Here is a 22,032-nt window from a genome sequence, read left to right as displayed (position 1 = left end):
GAAGAGCTGCAAGATTATCTGATTACCACCAGGGGTCACATACTTTGCTATTTTATCAGTCATATTCTTAACTTGTATTTGTATTTATTTTCATCATAAAGAAGTATACTCATATACTGTTTAAGTACATACAGTTGCTTCTACTTTACAGTGCATGATATTCAGAACAATACGGTATTTTCTTTGTTTTCTAACCATTGAGGAAATATAAAAAAACAAGAGAAGTAATAATAAAAGGAAACACAAAACAAAAGCTGAAGGTGGAATGTAAATATACAATCCACCCAAGCAAGTTTCTGTATTAATAAATTGGTGTTCATGCAAAGTTTTTTTTGTTTTTTTTTTTTTTTTAATTGTGGTATGTGCATTTAATTTTTCTTTACTATGTACTGGTACATGTGTGTATGGGGGAGAAAGTGATGTTTCTGAGAACTAAAGGTATGGAAGACGGTTTACTTTTAATAAAGTAGTCAGATGAATCTACTTAAAGGGCAAAACAGTGGAAAATTTGTTAAGCATGCTAACATGAGCAGATATAAATAGAGTTTCAAAACCTGATGATAAACAACAGTAGCTATTTCCTCCTGTGCTCTAAAGACAACTCAGACAATCATGACCTGGAATTTCTAAAGGGATTATAGACTATATGGATTACAAGTACCTTATGGTAATTATAAGTTATGGCAAGTTATGGTGTTAAGTCTTTAGAAATTTGGATGCTCCTACCATATTCAGCAGCAGGCTCACATTTTCCCAGTCTTCTTTTTGCCACTTGGATACTTATAGAAGGCCTTTGTGTTGCCTTTGACACCCCTCACCAGATTAAACTACTGATGGGGTAGACTAGCTAGGGGTAGACTAGCTAGGTTAATGTGAAATATAGTAGAATGACATAAGTTATATCACAAGCAAATGTAATCTATGGCATTTAGGCGGCAAAAACATCGACCGAAGTTACAGTAACGGGGAAAAAAAGACAAAGACACGCCCAGTGCAGTTCTTTCAGAACTGCAGAGTTCTGAAAGCTGGATCTCCATACAGTGCACATCTGTGTGAATATGGTCATCCCAATTGCATACGCAAACTAAACCTGGAAGCTAAAACAGATGCCTCTGCTGTCATAGCACAGATAATCAGCAAACGACACAACTGGACCAAAGGTAGTTAGAAGCTGATGATGAAAAGTTTATCAGAGTTACCTTCTTGATTTATCTTGTCACTTTTTTTTTCTTTCTTTAAATGTAACATCTTTAAGAAAACTATTTGCTTTGACTAGACCAAGACAACATGGAAAGGAACCGTTGTGTAAATGAAAGATCAGGGTAATAACAAAAGCAAGTATCACATAATATCATGTAAAGGTGAGCTAGTGGTGGAAGCAGGCAAAAAAAAATTGAAACAAATTCTGAGAGGGATTTTTAGAGGTTAAAGATAGCAGGAAGTTATCTGACTTGTGAAACCAATTGGAATTGGAATTGGAATAGGAGTCATATGGGAGTGCAATAAATACTTCATCTCCTAGGAAAAAAATAAGTGTTATTGAGCATGTAGGTTATTCGTTCAAAGCCTAGGAATGAAGAATTTCCTTTTCCCATCAGCTATACCAGCTATGGTAACTAGGTTTCGGGGTAGGGAGCATGGGTTTGAGCATTCAAACTACATTGTTCCTCTTACTGAGGTTGTAATTTCCTTATGTGGAAATTTGAGTAGAAGGCAACTTTTCTTTGTTGGACCAATCTTGTCATAGGTACTCAGTAAGAGACGGCTACTGATTTCAGTGACTATTATAATGTAGATTTTATCCTTATATCCAGTTTTATTACTGTTTTTAAGTCAAGCAACATAAACCTATTCCAGGTGGGTTCTGGTTTCCATAAAAACTAAATTACAATTTGCTTTTTATGAAACCAGTCAGTAATGATGGTGTCCTGGGCAAATGATGAATAGCTATTTTGGCTTGTTTCATAAAAATGGTGTTTTCATATTTCATAGTGAGCTGAACAGAAGAACTGTAAGGGAATTGGACTGAAGCTGGCGTTTTCTACAAAGTCATTCTGTACTCACAAGAAAGCAGTATCCCAACAACTACCCTGTTACTAGTTCATTTCATTACAAATGTTAAAAAAATCACACTAGTTTTCCATCTTTCACCTTTTCTCTGAGATATGAAGCGTGGGCTAAATTTACATAGAACTACACATGTACATTCCTAAATTTTTGCTATTTTTTTTTCCTAAGCAAGCGACTCTTTAGCCTTTATTGCTATTGTTTCCTAGCACTTATTCTCTTCCATTACTGTTTTTTTTTTTCTCTTGCATACTTGAATGACAGAAAGCTGCACCCTCTATCACATGACCTAAATATTCACTTACAGAGAAATATTTTCAAAGCAGTGACCTTCCAGAGCAGGCTACAAATTTGATAGTAAAAGCCATTCTATTGATGCTTCTCCTTTCTTTTGTTCCCTTCTCTGAAGGAGAGTAGATTGGAAATACAGCAATTATTCTGCCTGGAAATTGAAAGGGATTTCTGAGCAACCTTGCACAATTGAGCTGGCACATGTAAAAACTGTTTCTGACTCACTGAGCTGGCATATACTGCTAAATCAGCACTGGCAGGGCTCCAGACAGCCTGTCACCAACACTGGATATTGCAGTAAGTACCAGTTCTGAGTATTGTATCCAAATTGGTTTTATTGAGTTGTTTCCTTCAGTGCTGAAAGGTCTGGCTTAAGAAACGAAAGCCTTGGACTAAAAATAAAGAGACCACAGTGGAAGTAAGTGTATGTCAGCTGAGCCATGGTAATTGAGTATGCTATTAATAAAAAGACTGCTTAAATTTCTTTCAATGCCCATATTCTTACATGGACAGACTTTTTATTTTTTACAAGTATATCAATTAGTTTCTCAATTATATTTCTAAAATAGTTCAGAAAATAAAAACATAGACCAAAACATTCAAAGAATGATTATAAGCTGCAGTACCTATGATTTGCTCAGGCCTAGCAAACGATCTATTTTTCTTCAAATTTATTGTAACTTTTTAGTTGGGGTAGGAGGGTATCCTTAAGGAACTGTTCTCCTTTACAAGTAGCTAGGTAAATCTTGATATTATAGTCAATTAGTCAGTTTCTCGTTTCAGTTTAACCTATGCCATATTTCCTTTCACATCCTGCAGACAGGAAAGATTCACAGAGACAGCAATCACAATACAGCTAATCATGGAAATCTACTAATCTGCGATAATTCAGTTGGATATGGTCTGTATGCTTGATATACACAAAGTGACACCCACTTTGGACAAGATGTGTCCCATTTAAATTAGGTATGTATTAAGGAGTTTCCAATATACTTGATGGAAAACGATCTCTGGGTCTATAGTAGGGTTCATATATTAAATATCACTGAGTGTAGAGAAAGAGAAGATGGCAGAGGTAAAAACAGCAGGGAAGTATGCCATATTAGAATAATGGAGCCTGTGACCATGCATCCGGGATGTCAGAAACCCTACGTAACTCTGTAAAAGTTTGTCATCACTGCACTTAGTGTCCATGTTAACCAGATTAAAGGTAATCTGTGTCACTATCTATGCTGCAACACCTTCTTTGATTGCACAGTGGGCATACCCATAGTCCTTAGGAAAATAGGAATGGACCATAGGAAAATCCATCTACCTTTCTTTTGCAAAACAGAATGAACTGTATCTGAATTACTCCTGCTGTATTTTATCAAATTTAATCCAAAAAAGCTTCACCAAAGGATTTAAAGATGGTCTGACACATTCCAAACAATTTGTTTTGTTAACAGATGAAAACTTTTCCATTGCAGACTTCCACATTATCCACTCACCAGTTAAAGCAGAGACAATGTAAACCTCTAACAATGTGTTGGAAAATACTAGAATGCTTGGTTATCCCTGTGTACAGGTTCCAGCACATAGTGGAAATGGAATTAATCTTGCATTGTAGAATAACAGTGAAATTCACTGGGCTTGAGACAATGGTGAAATAAATGTATTCATTTACAAACAAACAAAAAATAACACAGGTATTAAGACAATAGGTACAGAAAAGATGTTTATACCTGTACCTAGTACTTAGTAGGTTCCAAATTTTTTCTCACCCTGTCAAGCTAAAACATACTTCAGGGCTTCTAGCTGATGTGCAGCCCTGTATCTTCACATTGTATTAATGAGAAGGAATCTGTCAGAGAGCCGTCATACTTATTTTTACAGCAGATTATCTTTGAGAGCTATTCATGTTCAAAATCCCCCTCCCTCCAATTCTTTCTGGTTTTCTTAATATTAACACAGCGGTGAAAAGTTTTCTTTCATCACTCCATTGCCTTCCTTTCCCAGCTTTGAAAATGCCAGGGTCTTCTGGGCATGGTTAGATGCCATTATAACCTGCTCAAATACTCAGAGGTGAATTACTACCAAATCAAGAAGGAAAATGCTCTTTTCCACCTGCTAGCAATGCTCAGTCATTGGTACCTTCATATTTATGAAGATAAATTGAACTTTATGTTACATATAAACGTGTAAATTGACAATCAGACTTCTGCAAATGGGATTAATACTTGCTTTTGATTAAGACTGTGTCAATTCATTGATCTTTGATTAAAACCACGTAAAAATAACTGACTTCGGGGTGATATTGAGCTTGGGATGAACAAAGCGACCAATCCTGCCTTTACAGTTATTGAAACTAATGATTCTACAGAAGATTCTACAGTCTGCTGAAGCTATCTTCACCCATATCACAGAATCACAGAACTGTAGGGGTTGGAAGGGACCTCGAAAGATCATCGGGTCCAACCCCCCTGCCAAAGCAGGTTCCTCAGAGCAGGCTGCCCAGGTAGGCGTCCAGACAGGCCTTGAATATCTCCAGAGAAGGAGACTCCACAACCTCCCTAGGCAGCCTGTTCCAGTGCTCCGTCACCTTAACCGTGAAGAAGTTATTTCACATGTCTGTGCACAACTTCCTGTGCTCTGACTTGCAGCCATTGCCCCTTGTCCTATCCCCACAAACCACTGAGAAGAGGTTGGCTACATCCTTCTGTCCCCCACCCCTCAGGTATTTATATACATTGAGGAGATAGATCCCCTCTCAGTCTTCTCTTCTCCAGGCTGAACAGACACAGGTCTCCCAGCCTTTCTTCATAGGGAAGATGCTCCAGGCCCCGTATCGTCTTTGTGGCCCTTTGCTGGACTCTTTCCAGGAGATCCCTGTTTTTCTTGTACCAGGGAGCCCAGAACTGGACACAGTACTCCAGGTGAGGCCTGACCAGGGCAGAGTAGAGGGGGAGGATCACCTCCCTTGACCTGCTGGCCACGCTCCTTTTAATGCACGCCAGGATCCCATTAGCCCTCTTGGTCACAAGGGCACAGTGCTGGCTCATGGTCAACCTGTCGTCCACAGGACCCCCACGTCCTTCTCCTCAGACCTCCTCTCCAGCAGGTCGTCCCCCAGCCTGTATACTTTGGGTTGTTCCTTCCCAGGTGCAGGACTCTACACTTGCTCTTATTAAATCTCAATTTGGTTTCTTCCTGCCCATCTCTCCAGCCGGTACAGGTCTTGCTGAATGGCAGCACAGCCTTCTGGCGTGTCAGCCACTCCTTCCAGCTTCCTGTCATCGGCGTACTTGCTGAGGGCAGACACTATTCCCTCATCAAGGTCATCGATGAAGATGTTGAACTAGACCAGACCCAGTACCGATCCCTGGGGAACACTGCTAGTCACAGACCTCCAGCCAGACTCTGCTCCGCTGATCACCACCCTCTGAGCTCAGCCAGTCAGCCAGTTCTCAACCCATATGTTATTACACTTTCCATTTACATGTTGGTTTTCAACGTCTAGATTAAATTTTCTTTCCTGAAATTTTAGGCTATTCTTTCTCATTGTATCTAACATAGGCTGGGTTAATAAAATATTCCCTCCCTGCTGCATTCTCTCTTTGCTTTAGATACCTTCTTCCAACCTCTCATCATATATTGTGTTTTCCAGATCTCGCTTCTAGTTCTTCTTTTCTGTATTCTGTTCGGATGCACATAACTCTTGATATATCATTCGCCATGACTGGATGGAGTTTTCCAGCAGACCAAAAGGATAATTCAACATGCCTTAAACACTGTATGAGATCTGCTGTTTCAGATCATATTCTGCAGAACTCCTCCCTCACCTGATACTTCCCATGCTCTGTATAGCTGATGGTTGTTGCCTATATGTAAAACTTTGGCATTTGTTCTTGTTGAGCAGCAATCTCTTTGCAGTACCACCTTTTCAGTTCATTAAAAACTGACTGAATTCAATTATGTTTTCCATTATGCTTGCAATTCCTCCCAAGCTGTGTCACCTTCAAATGTGGTAACTGTTTTCTATTCTATAATCCAAATCCATAACATAAATACTGAAACAAACAGGACAGATCCTTCTGGAAGCTGTACTGATATATCATTCTAGTTAGTGGGAGTGCTTTCAATTTATTTGATAGTGACTTTGTCACTGGATCTTAACTTGCTTCTGAGAATGTAATGGAGGACAGGGTTAAAACCTTGTGATGTTAACACAAAAAAGAATCTGACTTGAAATAAACTTCTGTGCCTTAACCATCCATAGATAACCAAAGCAGTAGGCCTAAAGGTTTGTGAAAGAAAAATGCCAAGCTCAACAGTAGACTCTTCAGCTGCGGTCATCTTGTTTTCTCTATGGCATCACTATTTTTTATACCTTGAGCTGATGAAGACATGCATGCTGAAACGCTTTGGCTCGGTTGCTCTTACTAGCACGAACTGGCCTTAAGGAATGTGATTAACAGAGCACTAGCCTTTAAACCTCTACCGTAAAGAAACAACTCTGTCGCTTTGCAAAAAATGAGTTTTACCCTTAACAGATGTGTAATATGCCATACAGTGTGACTCACTGTAAGAATTTTATTTATCTAATGCTATGGTTATATTATAACCAAAGCTGAAATATTTGAATTATTTTGAACAGATAGTTAAAGGAGCTTTTTCTATGTCCTTGAAAGGACACTAATGATGATCATATATAATACACTAAACACCTCTGCAAACCACTCTGCTCTGGATTAGCTTTATTCAGAACACAGACTGTGATTTTGCTTTGGAAATCTTTATAATTCCTGTGACCTATACAGTTGAAAAAAAACCCATCCCACAGCTATACTTTTCCAAAAGCAGAACAAAGAGAAGAAATAACATACCTTTCACAAGGGACTTGGTATTATCTGAAACCCTATAATCCAAATCTCATTCTGTTTCTTCAGTTGGTTGAGTGATTTCAGTAGGCGTGCCTGCAATCTAATCAATTTTAAAACAGCTGTAAAAATACATTTCATTCACCAAAGGCCATCCTACTCATGGATTAACATCAAAGTTAGTAAACATAAAAGGGATGTGATGAATTACAAATACCTCAACAGTACCATACAACTTACCCCAAGACTGTGATTTATCAGCAATATTTGGGGTAGCTGCTCCTTTGGAACATAACACTATCACTAAGGAATAATATATATATATATATATATATATTTATATATATATATATATATATATATATATAAACTGCTTTATCTAGCAGCAAAGAAACATTTCTTCCTGTACCAGGAAGATCTTGTGAAACACTGTACTAGCTGGTTAACACTCATCTGGAAGTTTTAAAAGGGGCTTTACATAAATAAAATATCATAATCATGTTAAAACATATAGAATATGTTTTAGGTGAGATGAGCTATAGTAGCCTTGCTAATAGTTTGTCCCTATGTGTGCTTTCTTGAGAACCAAGGATGTTTTTGCTAGAGCTGCTTCTCACAATATACAATACATCTGTGAATGGTAAATGCAAACATGCATGGTACCTTAGTAGCAATAGTGTTTCTGGTGACAATAAATTATATTAAAATACAGTAAATATGGAAAGGTTGAGAGTGGAAGAAGGCTAAAAAGAAGGACCTTAAAAGAAACATTGAAGTATTTTGCATTGCATTTCCTCTTGTTCTTCAGAAACAAAATATTAGCATTACTCTTTGTGTTAGAATAAACATACAAATAGGAAAAAAATTACCACACAGAAAAAAATAAAAATTCTTGCTGTCAGCATTCCAAAGACAGATGGATTAGGAATAGAAAGGATGTGATATATTAGAATATATTAGTGCAAAAATCAAGCCTGTGCTTAGCCATAGTTCCTGAAACGAATCTGAGTTTTATTTAACAAAATACATTCACCTGTATATTGTCAACCAGAAGTTCCCCACGCTTTCAGTCTATTTCCTGTCTTTGTCAACTGGCATGGGAAGTCACTTTTATTTTTTCCATCTCATCTCACTTTAATGCTGTGTGCATTGTTTTTCCTATATATAGGCAAAATTGTGTGGAAATTTTTCCTATATATAATCTGTAGTTGCCTCATAATTCAGAGAATATTTTTTTTTCTTCACAACTGTTTCTGCAAAGTTTCAGCACACTGAAGATCCAGTGAACTGTCAGTATAGTGGCTGTTACTTTGTCAGACACTGAAGACCTTCATGTGTGAGGGTGATGATGGAAAAGCTAAAACTGTAGCCAATTACAGTATCACCTTTACATTCAATGCTGTCTCCAAACAAATACCTTTCCCCTTTATACATGCTGCACATTCAATCATTCTTAGAGTGGGGGTAATTAAAGTGATTAAAAGGGCTTGTTAAGGAGTCAGATCTTTTCAGATAACATGCCAATATCTTAAAAATGATTTATTTATTTACCACATTTTTAGTGGGTGATTTTAAAAGTTTGATACACACTTGTGTTGAGAGACTACCTAGATTTCATTCAAGTTTTGAAATGACAGACTCACCAGGCAACAGCAATGGTTCAAAGTATCAATGCTTTTCTGGCAACGCTAATATCACAGCATTAATGCTGTTTTAAGACTCTGCTTGTGAGTATAACATATAGTTTAAATTTAGAAAGAAAAACCTGCTGGGATTCCATAAATCTGCAAAATGGTCAGACTTTCATGCTACTATGGTTCACTGCACAGCAACATTTCTGTGTATGACTCAGGAATAAATTGTGCTAAGTCAGCTTCATAGTAAAAAGATAGAACATTTATTTGAAATGTGTTTTTTTCTTTATGATGAACAAAGCTTTAATTTTGCTTATTGATCTATGCTCATACTTTATCCCTTGTTCTGCTATATACTCTAATATAATAACAAAGGAAATTAATTCCTCTTTCAATTAAAAGATAATGTTTCAGCTTACACATTCAAACTAAGGCAAGTCCTTTTTAAAATTTGTGGAACATGAACTGTTGCATGCTTTTATGGTAAAGCACCTGTGCCTGCAATCTTAACATTGATATGTATTTTTACATAAGTATCATGATGTGACAGTGGAAAAGAATAGATCATTCCAGTTGTGGAGAAAGGCATAACCATATTTGCTACATATTTTTACACTCAAGTAGCATTGTGTATGTCCTTCCATTGTCAAAAGCTCACACTATTGCATGTCATTGAAAATGCAACATTGCTTGTGATTGTTTAAATGGTGCTTCTATTGAAGTCCACTACTAGCTAGATCTTAGACATGACCGGAACAGACTTGACCAACATTTCTCTAGCAGATATGTTGAAACAAAACTTTTTTTAGCAAACAACACAATAGATAAAGTGAGGACTCATATTTCATACAACTGGACTGTGTTTCTTGGTTCTACAAGAAAGCGCACCCTTACAGCTATAGGCTAAATCTCTGCTGCAGTACTCAAAAATAAACAGCTGTGATCCTCTGGGTATTAAACTATTCAGGCTCTCTTATGACTGTAAGGGACACAAACACAAGGCATGTATACATGTGCAGAGCCAAAAAGTAGAATCTTAATGACCTTGGCTGGAAGACATTTTTAACATTTGGATAGTACTTGTTGCAATTATTATGCTGTAGCACCACCTTGCTTGCTATGAAGGAATCCAGGTGTACAAATGGTAAAGTACATGCAAACCATGTACTTTATTGCTGTTCTCACCTGGAAAGTGTAGAACTTGCACTATTTTGGAAAAGCACATGAGCAACTGGTTCTGGCCCTGAGCCCAGGCAGCCAAAACCCCAAGGTTATGCTTTTTGTAACGCCAGCTTTCTCTAGGTTGTTCTTTTCCATAACCTGATTACTGCTGGGAAGGGGGAAACCAAAGATATCTTACAATTTGGGTCCTACTGACAGAGACACTCATAACTCTCGCTCGTAACTCAAGCATAAGGTAAAGATGTGGTCAATGCAACCTCTAAGAGCTTTTATTTTGAATGGAACATGCACATTGATAACGTGTTATGGTGAATTTGAATGTAACATACTCTTTTAAATGTACTTGCCGAGGTGATTGGCTCTGGGGCAGACACGTTCTGCAGTGGAGTGGGGAATCGGACAGGCAGGGCTAATTTTTCCGGCACCGAGTCCACTCGAAGGAGACGCCAGGACCTGGCAGCCCTCCCGAGGGAGGTGAACGAGGTGAGAAGGAGGCGTAGGCGGAGCCAGCAGCGCCCCCTCCCTGGCCGTTCATATACTGCCCCTAAGGAGCACGAGCGACCAGGAGCACGATGACCTTGACGGGGAATCAGGGCGTGGCGCGTCAGAAGGGAGTGGCGCGGCTGTTAGTGTGGCAGGTCGCGCAGGCAGGAAGGGCAGAGTGTTCCCCCCCGCCCATACGAACACCTCCTCTAACAGCAGTCTACTGCTGCTAGCTCAGCTGCAATGCTGTACACCAGGCACAGTGCTCTCCAGGAAGTCTGTACACACCCAGACTGACTGCCCGCTCAAAACTGCGGTAGTGAAGGTCTCTGAGTGCAGGGAGTGCCTGAGCCTGTTGCTACCACCTGTGGGGGGCAGAGACACTGTGTGCGTGAGGTGCGAGCAGGTGGATGACCTGGTCTGCCTCGTGGCAGAACTCAAGGAGGAGGTCGAGAGGTTGAGGGATATCAGTGTGAGCGGGAGACAGACTTGTGGAGCGACTCCCTGTATGGCCTGAAGGACAGGTACTGGGGTGAGACACCCCAGATGGGGGTGGACCCCCAGCCCTGTCGCCGTTGGCCAGAGGGAGGGGACCTAGGAGTTGAGGAGGAATGGAAACAGGTCCATGCTCGACATCGCAGGTGATGCTCCCCACCCCCACTGGCCCCACCTTCCCAGGTGCCCTTACGCAACAGGTTTGAGGCCCTGGAGCTTGAGAGGCCGGTAGCTGAGGAAGAGGTAGAAAGTCTACCCAGGAGGATGCCAAGGGCGAGGAAGTTGACTCCACGCCCAGGACTGCCTCCACCAAGACACAAAGAACGGTGATTGTTGTGGGCGACTCCCTTCTCAGGGGAACAGAGGGACCTATTTGTCAGCCTGACCCTACCCGTAGGGAAGTCTGCTGCCTCCCTGGGGCCAGGGTCAGGGACATTGCCAGAAAGCTTCCCAACCTGACTCACTCCTCTGATTATTATCCTCTTTTAATAGTCCAGGCTGGCAGTGATGACATTGAAGAGAGAAGCCTGAAGACCATCAAACGGGACTTTAGGGGACTGGGATGGTTAGTGGATGGAGCGGGAGTACAGGTGGTGTTTTCATCCATCCCTACGGTGGCAGGGAGGGGTACAGAGAGGACACAGAAAGCTCACCTGATAAACACATGGCTCAGAGGCTGATGCCAACACAGAAATTTTGTCTTTTCTGACCATAGGGCGCTTTACTCGGCACCCAGCCTGATGGCCACAGACAGCTCCCTATCTCTAAGGGGAAAACAGATCCTGGGCCTGGAACTGGTTGGGCCCATTGAGAGGGCTTTAAACTAGGTGAGAAGGGGGACGGGCCTGAAACAAGGCTTGTTAGAGCTGTGCCAGGGGTAAAAACAGCAAGGCTGGGAGAGAAGGCAATGGCCCAACTGAAGTGCATCTACACTAATGCTTGCAGCTTAGGTAACAAACAGGATGAGGGAAGCCATCGTGTGGCAGGCAGGCTATGATTTAGTTGCCATCACGGAAACGTGGTGGGACCACTCTCATGACTGGAGTGCTGCAATGTCTGGCTGTAGGCTCTTCAGAAGGGATGGGCAGCATGGAAGGGGTGATGGTGTGGCTCTCTATATCAGAGAGAGTTTTGATGTAGTGGAACTCGGGGCTGGGAATGATAAGGTTGAGTCCCTGTGGGTTAGGATCAGCAGGAAGGCCAACAAGGCAAGCATCCTGCTGGGGGTCTGTTATAGGCCACCAAACCAGGATGAGGAGACTGAGGAGGAGTTCTACAGGCAGCTGACAAAAGCTGTGAAATCGTCAGTGCTTGTTCTTCTGGGTGACTTCATCTTCCCAGATATATCCTGGAAGCACAACACAGCCCAGAGAAAGCAGTCTAGGAGTTTTCTAGAGAGCATGGAAGATAGCTTCCCGACACAGCTGGCTAGTGAGTCTACCAGGGGAGGTGCCCCGCTAGACCTTCTCTTCACAAACAGAGAAGGACTGGTGGGAGATGTGGTGGTTGGAAACCGTCTTGGGCAGAGTGACCATGAAATGGTAGAGTTCTCCATTCTTGGAGAAGCCAGGAAGGGGAACAGTAAAACCGCTGTGTTGGACTTCCAGAGGACTGACTTTGAAGTGTTCAGGAAACTTGTTGGTAGAGTCCCTTGGGAAGCAGTTCTGAAGGGCAGAGGAGTCCAGGAAGGCTGGGCGCTCTTCAAGAAGGAAATCTTAATGGCACAAGAGCAGTCTGTCCCCACGTGCCCAAAGATGAACCAATGGGGAAGAAGACAGGTCTGGCTGAACAGAGAATTGCGGCTTGAGCTTAGCAGAAAAAAGAGGGTTTACAATCTTTGGAAAAGAGGGTGGACCACTTGGGAGGACTATAAGGATGTTGCGAGGCAGTGAAGGGACAAAATTAGAAAGGCCAAAGCTCATCTGGAGCTCAATCTGGTGACTGCTGTCAAAGACAACCAAAAATGTTTTTACAAATATATCAATGCAAAACGGAGGATTAAGGAGAATCTCCAGCCTTTACTGGATGGGGGGGAACTTAGTTACGAAAGATGAGGAAAAGGTGGAGGTGCTTAATGCCTTCTTTGCCTCAGTCTTTAGCGGCAAAACCAGTTGCTCTCTGGATACCCAGTACCCTGAGCTGGTGGAAGGGGATGGGGAGCAGAATCTGGCCCGCACTATCCATGAAGAAATGGTTGGTGACCTGCTACGCCACTTGGATGTACGCAAGTTGATGGGGCCAGATGGGACCCACCCGAGGATACCGAGAGAACTGGCAGAGGAGCTGGCCAAGCCGCTTTCCATCATTTATCAACAGTCCTGGCTATTGGGGGAGGTCCCAGTCGACTGGCGGCTAGCAGACGTGACGCCCATCTACAAGAAGGGCTGGAGGGCAGACCTGGGGAACTATAGGCCTGTCAGTTTAACCTCAGTGCCAGGGAAACTCATGGCGAAGATTATCTTGAGTGTCATCACGCGACACTTACAGGGCAACCAGGTGATCAGGCACAGTCAGCATGGGTTTCTGAAAGGCAGGTCCTGCTTGACGACCCTGATCTCCTTCTATGACAAAGTGACGCGCTTGGTGGATGAGGGAAAGGCTGTGGATGTGGTCTACCTTAACTTCAGCAAGACTTTAACACCGTTTCCCACAGCATTCTCCTCAAGAAACTGTCTGCTTGTGTCTTGGACTGGCATATGCTTCGTCGGGTTAAAAACTGGCTGGATAGCCGGGCCCAAAGAGTCGTGGTGAATGGAGTCAAATCCAGCTGGAGGCCGGTCACTAGTGGTGTTCCCCAGGGCTCGGTACTGGGGCCAGTCCTCTTTAATATCTTCGTCAATGATCTAGATGAGGGGATCGAGTGCACCCTCAGTAAGTTCACAGATGACACTAAGTTAGGTACGTGTGTCGATCTGCTCTAGGGTAGGAAGGTTCTGCAGGAGGATCTGGATAGGCTGCACCAATGGGCTGAGGTCAACTGTATGAAGTTCAACAAGGCCAAGTGCCGGGTCCTGCACCTGGGGTGCAATAACCCCAAGCAGAGCTACAGGCTAGGAGATGAGTGGTTGGAGAGCTGCCAGGCGGAGAAGGACCTAAGAGTATTGGTGGACAGTCGGCTGAATATGAGCCAGCGGTGTGCTCTAGTGGCCAATGAGGCCGATGGCATCCTGGCTTGCATAAGAAGCAGTGTGGCCAGCAGGTGTAGGGAGGTGATTGTCCCCCTGTACTTGGCTCTGGTGAGGCCACACCTTGAGTGCTGTTTTCAGTTTTGGGCCCCTCGCTACAAGAAGGACACTGAAGTGCTTGAAAGAGCCCAGAGAAGGGCAATGAAGCTGGTGAGTGGTCTGGAGAACAAGTCCTATGAGGAGTGGCTGAGTGAGCTGGGTTTGTTCAGCCTGGAGAAAAGGAGGCTCAGGGGCAACCTTATCGCTCTTTATAAGTACATTAAAGGAGGCTGTAGCGAGGTGGGGGTTGGTCTATTCTCCCACGTGCCTGGTGACAGGACGAGGGGGAACGGGCTAAATTTGTGCCAGGGGTGTTTTAGGTGGGATATTAGGAAGAACTTCTTTATTGAGGGGGTTGTGAGGCATTGGAATGGGCTGCCCAGGGAAGTGGTGGAGTCACCATCCCTGGAGGTCTTTAAAAGACGTTTAGATGTTGAACTTAGCGATATGGTTTAGTGGAGGACTTGTTAGTGTTAGGTCAGAGGTTGGACTCGATGATCTTGAGGTCTCTTCCAACCTAGACATATCTGTGATTCTTTGATTCTGTAACCTACTCTGTAAAATTGACCCTGTCTTTAAAATTTTATAGATCCTATCTTAATATTTTAATGATTACAAAGATACTGCAGCCTCTCTTTTCCTTTCTGTATCAGATAATGAAACTCCACAGTAATTATTACTTTATTGTATATGCTCTTATTTAAGTAATTCCCTTGATCTCTGCAGTCTGTTAATCAGCTTCTAGGTTGTACAAATCAGTATAACACTAAGTGCATTGTGGTCAAATTCACCTGAAAAAGGCAGATATAAGTATCACATAAATCCTTATAATTCGAAGTGACACCCATAGCTCAGGGCATTAGCACTGGATTAGTTACTACACAATGTAATTGTTTATGCTGTTTTGCGGTGTAATACAGACAAGGCTACACAATCAGAGCTTTCACAGACATAAACAGACATCATACACTGTAATTATATTTGTCTGCAAGATTATAATAATCATAGATGGCAGGTATTATAAAGCAGTCTTTTTTTTTTTTTCATTTTTTTTTTTTCCTGGTTAACCCATTCAGTATACTCATCTCAATCCAAAAGCAGTTTCTAGTATCAGAGTAAAAGTCTGTTTTTCCTATTTTCCTATGGTGGGAATTCTTCATAAAACAGATGAAAAAAACGAAATATTAATTTACATTTTGCCTTTTTACTTAGTGCTGTAATGCATACTATTTCCTTTTGACACAGATTTTCTCTTTTACTTTTTGACTGAGTACTTATTAGGAGTTTAAAGCAAAAGACCCTAAAACCACTTCAGAAATGCCCCTCAGAAACAAAGGTTTATGTATGACTTACAATTAGCACAGTGTCATACTCTGTAAATAAACACATAAGGATTTTATCGTAAAGCTACTGAACGCACTTCTGTTTTTAGAGCATAGATAACCCTTTTTATGCCAAATATAACAAAACCTACATTCTTGTACTGACAGTGCAAAAGGTACAGACATTAAGAAATGGGTGAGTCTGAAAAAATCTTCACATAACAAAAGTTTCCTGTATTTTCCCTTCCTTTTTTTTTTTTTTTTTGTTTCTTTTTTAATTTGGTGAAGAGAACCTTGACACCTTCATGTTGTGCAAACTCAGTGCTATGACACCACTGAGAAACTGGAAGGATTACAAGGAATGAAAGTATCAGAACCTTGTAGGATATGGCCTATATCAGACATTAAAAAAATACGAGGTGACTAACATGGAAAAATTGATTTTACAAGAAGTAGCCATAACAGTTAGTTCGAGAAGAAGTGTTTGATGTGTTACATAGAGGAATAACAGGGTAGAATGGTATAAACCAAGACGGAATTTTTACTGACTAAGCTGTGGAAAGTTACATGTACATGAGTGAGGGAAGAAATGTAAGCTCATTCTCTTGGAAGAACATTTAAAAATAAATAAAACAATCTAAAAAGCATGCTTTTACAAACTGATCCATCCAAAATCCATATTAGTTGATTGATTGAATCAATCTTTATGTCAGATAAGATAGGACAGGGGAAAGTATAATATGCAGTTCAAAGCATTTTCCCAAACTATGTTTTAATTGTTGCACTTCCATTACAATTTTTTAGTGGTATGACCATTAGGTATCAGTGCAGCTGACTGTCAGGTACTATAAAAACATATATAAAAACACAGTCTTTGCCATAAAAAACTATGAAATGTTAAGCTCAGATAAGTAAGAAGCAAAGGAAAGAATGGTGTGAAGTAAAAGTTCAATTACAAGTTTTTGGATACAAAATTTATTTGTCATTATAACAAATTTTAATGAAGTTTATTCTTAATTGTCTCCAGCTTCTGTGTTCATAATAGCTGCTGTCTGATAGTCACCTTGCCAGAATGGGGTTTTGTGATTGGTCTACATATGTAAGAAAACAATCTAGTCCTCTTGAAATAGTAAGCATAAAGAATGTGGAAAAGGTAGTGCCATTCTGGACCCTTTGACCCCAGATGTTACCTAAGTGAGTTGGAAGAAAGGGATGGAGCCCTGTTTTAAGCATTGAGAAAGACCGTGAAGTCATACATATATGTTCACAAATACATCACATAGTATGTAGAAGACGTATCATGTTAGCTGATGCTATTTAATGATGTAAAATCTTTTCAGCACCATACCATGCTAGTTATCCTAAAGAAGTCTGGTCTAATTGTAGCAGATCCTGTTTGACGATGGACTTTCAGAGTGCAGTAAAATCTGACAGTAATTATGAAAGAAGTGTGTTTGATATAAAATTTCTTTCTGGAGCTGCTCCTTTTTGAGGCAGCTGCCCTGGGGAGCAAAAGAATAACATACAATAACAAATACAGTAACAAAGATGTGCAAAATTATGATATCCCTACCCCACTTCATTCGTGAATATAATGCCACTATGGAAATTTGAGGCCTAGGCTACTGCTCTACTTCATCTCATAATGAAACTTAAAGCTTCCAGCCTACATTGTAAGTCTTTCAACTGTCATCTTTGGATAGCACCTTTTAAATAACAGAGTTGGACTTTCACTGGGAGCTGAAAGTCTAAAACAGTGTTTAAAATCATCTACATCTATCTCCATATGCTAATATATGTTGTCTTTGTATATGATTACTGGAAATAATGAGATATCATATGATAATTGATGTATTCAACCAAACTGTCTGTGCTGTTGTCTGTGCTGCTTTAGATGTATTTGTGACTGGTCCCTGATGAAATACCTGTGTTGGAAGAATAGAGTTCTCTTAGCCATAAAACAAGGCTGATTATAACCCTATTCCAATATCCCAATACCTTTCAGAGCAAGTAACCTGCCATCTGAGCCAACCTGTACTTCTTCTTTTTTTTTTTTTTTTTTCTTTTTTTTTTTTTCTGAACATGCATTAATGCGTGATCCATCTGGTAAACCTGGTAAACCAGACATTGTGACTCATACATTTACCTGAAATTTATCTGAATTGCTACTCTGTTATCCAGTATTTCAGACTCTCTATAAAGACAGATATCAGTTGAGTTGGAACTCTGAAATCTTCACAAATTTAAAATTCACAAATTTAAATTAGACTTGAGTGCTAGCCAGTCTTTCTACTAGCACTCATTTCTCTATACACTCTGATGGCTCAACATGAACCCTTCTACTGCCTTTGTTTTGTACAGAAGTAAAATAGTGGTTCTCATTTTCTGCAGTTATGGTGCTGAGAAAGATAAGAAACATATAGCTAAGAAACATAAACTCATTTTCTGTTTTACTCCATTTCTATTGCCAGCTCCATCCTTTCTGCTCATGGAATTGCACTAATTACCAGTGCTGTAATAAATGTTTTATTTACATCTACAGCTTACACATATTGTATGCACTAGCATTTTCCAAACTCATATTTTATCTTGTTGTTTATTTGTATAAAGTTCAGCCATTAGGCTTTTGTTATTGTCCAATTTTTATGTAAATATATATATGTGTAAATATTGAGAAAAGAAATAACACAGAATTTAAAACATGCATGAAGTTAGCGTAAATCCTTCTCTGAGCCTGTTATTGATATATGTTATATGCTTACTTTAATTCCCTACATTAATCAGTTTTTTCAAAGTCATCCTTTGTGCATATTTCCTGCTCATACTATGGTCCTTTAGCCAATAAACAGACTAGTCAGTTTTCCTGAAACAGGCAGAAGGAATGAACTTCAAGTCAGCTCTCTGCTTTTCATCCTTAGGCCTTCTGTTTAGGTTATTTGAAATGTATGTACTGCCACCTCCAAATTATTTTAATGCTGAAAAATATTTTGCCATTTGTATTTAAAGTGAGATTAACAGCAGAGATTTGAAGTGGTGAATTGGCACAACATAGAATTTTTATTTGCTCTGCTGAATATCAGAAAGGACTTATGTCAGGAAGAAGAGGAATAATGAATTGATACTTTGACAAAGGCATACACAACTTCTGTCAGCCCTCTAGCTACTTTTTGGTATGTCAGTATTATCACCTTTCTTATCACTAAACATGATCATTCAGCACTCGAAGAATTACTGTTGTATAGAAAAAATAAAAAGCAAAACATGCCTCTTCCAATTATTGCTAAGAACTACTACAGAGATTTTTCTTCTTTGCTAACATCTTTGTTGATGCCAAATACTTTTGGCATATTAGGCATCCCTAAACAGACTTTCAGGTTGGTGTATTTACAATGTATTGCTTGAAAGGGCAATGTATATGATCATGTATATGATCTTATTGACATCAAGCTTAATTAACAGCAGAGAATTGGTAATGCTACTATTATTATTATAAAAAAGATTCAATTCTTTGTTGCAGTGTACTGTTGTGTCTGTCCATATAAGTATCACAGCTATTTTACCGTAGTGTATTACCACTGAGGTGCTATGACTATCTAGAACCATAAATAATTTCACTGTAAATTACACTAATCTGATTCAAACGTGACGAAACATTTTTAATACAGCCAGGCAGAAGCTTGCATTACAGTTTTACACTTTTTTTACTCTAAAGAGGCAGAGAGCCCATATAGTATTATTACATAGGATTTTTTTTTCATGAAAATGGTCTTCAGTACATCACTGACTGAAATTTAGAATCCTTTTTAATGAACTTTAGAAGAAATGAGAAGGAAAAGCAGATAGTTTGCAAAGACAATGTTCTTTCACCAACTACATGCATTTTCTTGGGAGCATTACATGAAATGTTTTGTCAATAACATGGTTAATCTGATATTTAAAAAGTAGTGCAAAAATTTTCATATAGCTACCTTTAAGCACTGAACGGTAAGTACTTGCATAAACTTCATCACAGACTTATCTGTCAGTGCTTTATTTTTTGGCCTGTCTGCTAATGAAATCACTGAAAATGATTTGCTGTTGTCTTTAATAGAACATTTCCTACAGAAGCATAATTTTCCCAAACTAAGGAGGTTGCTTCTCTATGAAAACAGACAGATAAAAACACAACTCTGCAGGAAACAGCTTCTGAAGGCTGACATAACTTGCCATACTGCTACACCAAATATTGTCAGACGGCAGAGAGCCATTGTAAAGGCTTTTATTGCAGTATTCTTGCCAATCCTGTTTGCCATAAAGGCTTATTGGGCTTTCACTGGTTACAATCCCAGTCACAATTGCTTAACAATTTGCTGCTGAGAGCTTGTGAGGTACAATGGTTGTAAAAAAGGAGCATTTTTTTCTGCTCTCAAGAAACACACCTACCAAGAAGGAATGCTCTTACAGTAGGAATTAGAATAAACAGTAAAAATATGGAGTGATCCTGAAAAATCTTTAAAGAAATGCAGCTGTAACTAAAACACGTCACGCATCTAGTGAGTCAGTATTTTCAAAATGAAGTTTTATAATTCAGCCTTACTTTAGAGCAAAAGAGACTAATACAATGGAGGGAGTTTGAGAAATTATGGATGCATCTGAAAAAGCTGAAAAATATTTCTTGTTAACTCCCAGGGTTATTACTGAAAATACTCTTTCAACTGAAGCCTGGACAGGGAATGTGAAAAAAAACATTGTATTTCTTAACAGTAAATGGTGACTTTTCTTGGAAAAAAGTAAAGGCCTCAACACTGGTTAGTTTACAACATTTTGCAACTGATTTCTGAAAATGAAAGTAGCATATTTATTTTTCAAGGTATTAAAGAAGCCATTATCATAACACTCAGTAATACATTTCCTGGTTCAGAATATATTTTGGCTATAATCCTAATTTGCATCTGTTTAAGCTAGATCATGGGGCTAGCCTTCCAAGTCCTGAAAAATATAACATGACATAAATAAGAGAGACTACAAATTGAGTATAAAACCAACATTTATCATCATCATGTGGGGTTTGATGAAAGCAGCTTGATATTATTACATACATAATTTCATTGCTAATTAAAAATATATTTCTGTGCTTGTTTATAGAAAAAAGAGAAATGAATACAAATGCAATGGAAGGCAGTGCAAGATCCATCTCAATTAATGAAAAATAGAACACAAGGCTATTATTGTACTTGTCTTGGATGTTGTTTCATGACTGCTGATTAAGTTATACTGCTCAAAACAAGGCAAAACACCAAAACATGTAAATGCTTGAATATATCCAATGACATTTAATAAGGCTTTCAAGGATGTAGCTAATTTTAGCATAGCATACAAAGCCAAGAAAACTGGAGTCGCCAAATGAAACTTGGCTAGAAGACATGTGAGGGAATCAATGGGATCTGAAAATAATGCCCTATCTATATTTTCAGGGGTGTTTTGATATAATTCTTGTCTCCTTATTCAGATGTTAGTCTGAACTTTAGTCTTCCACAAAACAAATGACATTTCTTTCCTGTCCTCAGGAAGGTAAGACATCCTGAGAATCCTTCTGAAGTGGACCCCAATGGAGACACACACACTTAAAGCCTCTTACTGCTACTGCATATAGTAAGAAGGAAGGCATGGGAAGTATGTCTGTGGGGCAAGGTAAGAATATGTAATGATGGCAATGGGTGGAAGGATCAAAAAGAGAGGGAGTGATTGGTAAAGAAATCAAAAAACCTCCTCTGTCCTCTACTTTTTATAAAAAAATGGTATTAAGAAATTCCCTGTTAATTCTGATAATACAGAATTGCAGACAATATTAGGTGCATATAACCTGTATTTTGATATCTGGTTTTGTGCTGAAAGGGGAATTTCTGAAGTTATTGTGTTCTGGCAAGTTGAAATCTGTTGCCTGCCATTGCAATTCAGCACAGCTGTCTCTCCCCTGTCACAGGACACAGCTTTCTATGGCTGAATTTTGAATGTAGCCAAAAAATTTACCAAAACATTCATTGCTATATTAAAACAGGTGACCTCACTTTTGAGTTATCTGTACCAGACTGTGTTCCACCAACAATCATTATGTGAAGAACACAGCTACTTATTCTTATTCCACTGTGGCATGAGACGGATGCTTGTCCTGATTGTTCTGTCCTAAGCTGTCAGTTCTGGTAAGAGGTTTTGTGCAAAACTTTCAATGGAACTGCAGTTAAAATACATTGAAATATTGTTGTATCATCTTTCTATGAAGCAAGACAAACTCCTACCAGGTCAAATCTACACATTGAATTGCAAAATTGAAGCATGCAATTAGAAACAGAAAATATAAAAAATATAAAAATAAAATAACAATCCAATTACTAAATGAATGAATGCTAATTCACCCTGACGACTTTTATCTGAAAAGTAAGACTACACTCACATTTTTTCCTGTAATTGTTTCCTGCAGAGTTGTGGGTTATGGTCT

The 22,032-nt window shown here is 39.6% G+C and overlaps 1 long non-coding RNA gene across 2 annotated transcripts in view; it reads right to left on the bottom strand.

Moving 5' to 3' along the window:
• Positions 1–22,032, bottom strand: part of LOC106017429 (uncharacterized) — a 149,918-nt gene that overhangs the window by 20,535 nt on the left and 107,351 nt on the right. For both annotated transcript variants that reach the window (XR_011809752.1, XR_005265866.2), the window contains exon 3: positions 7,224–7,320. This is a non-coding gene — a long non-coding RNA (uncharacterized lncRNA). The remainder of the gene's footprint in view (positions 1–7,223; positions 7,321–22,032) is intronic.

The sequence above is a fragment of the Anas platyrhynchos genome, chromosome 5 (assembly GCF_047663525.1).
Source record: "Anas platyrhynchos isolate ZD024472 breed Pekin duck chromosome 5, IASCAAS_PekinDuck_T2T, whole genome shotgun sequence".
NCBI lineage: Eukaryota > Metazoa > Chordata > Aves > Anseriformes > Anatidae > Anas > Anas platyrhynchos.
Note: the sequence above shows the minus strand (reverse complement) of the source record. Positions and strands in the feature narration are given on the sequence as shown.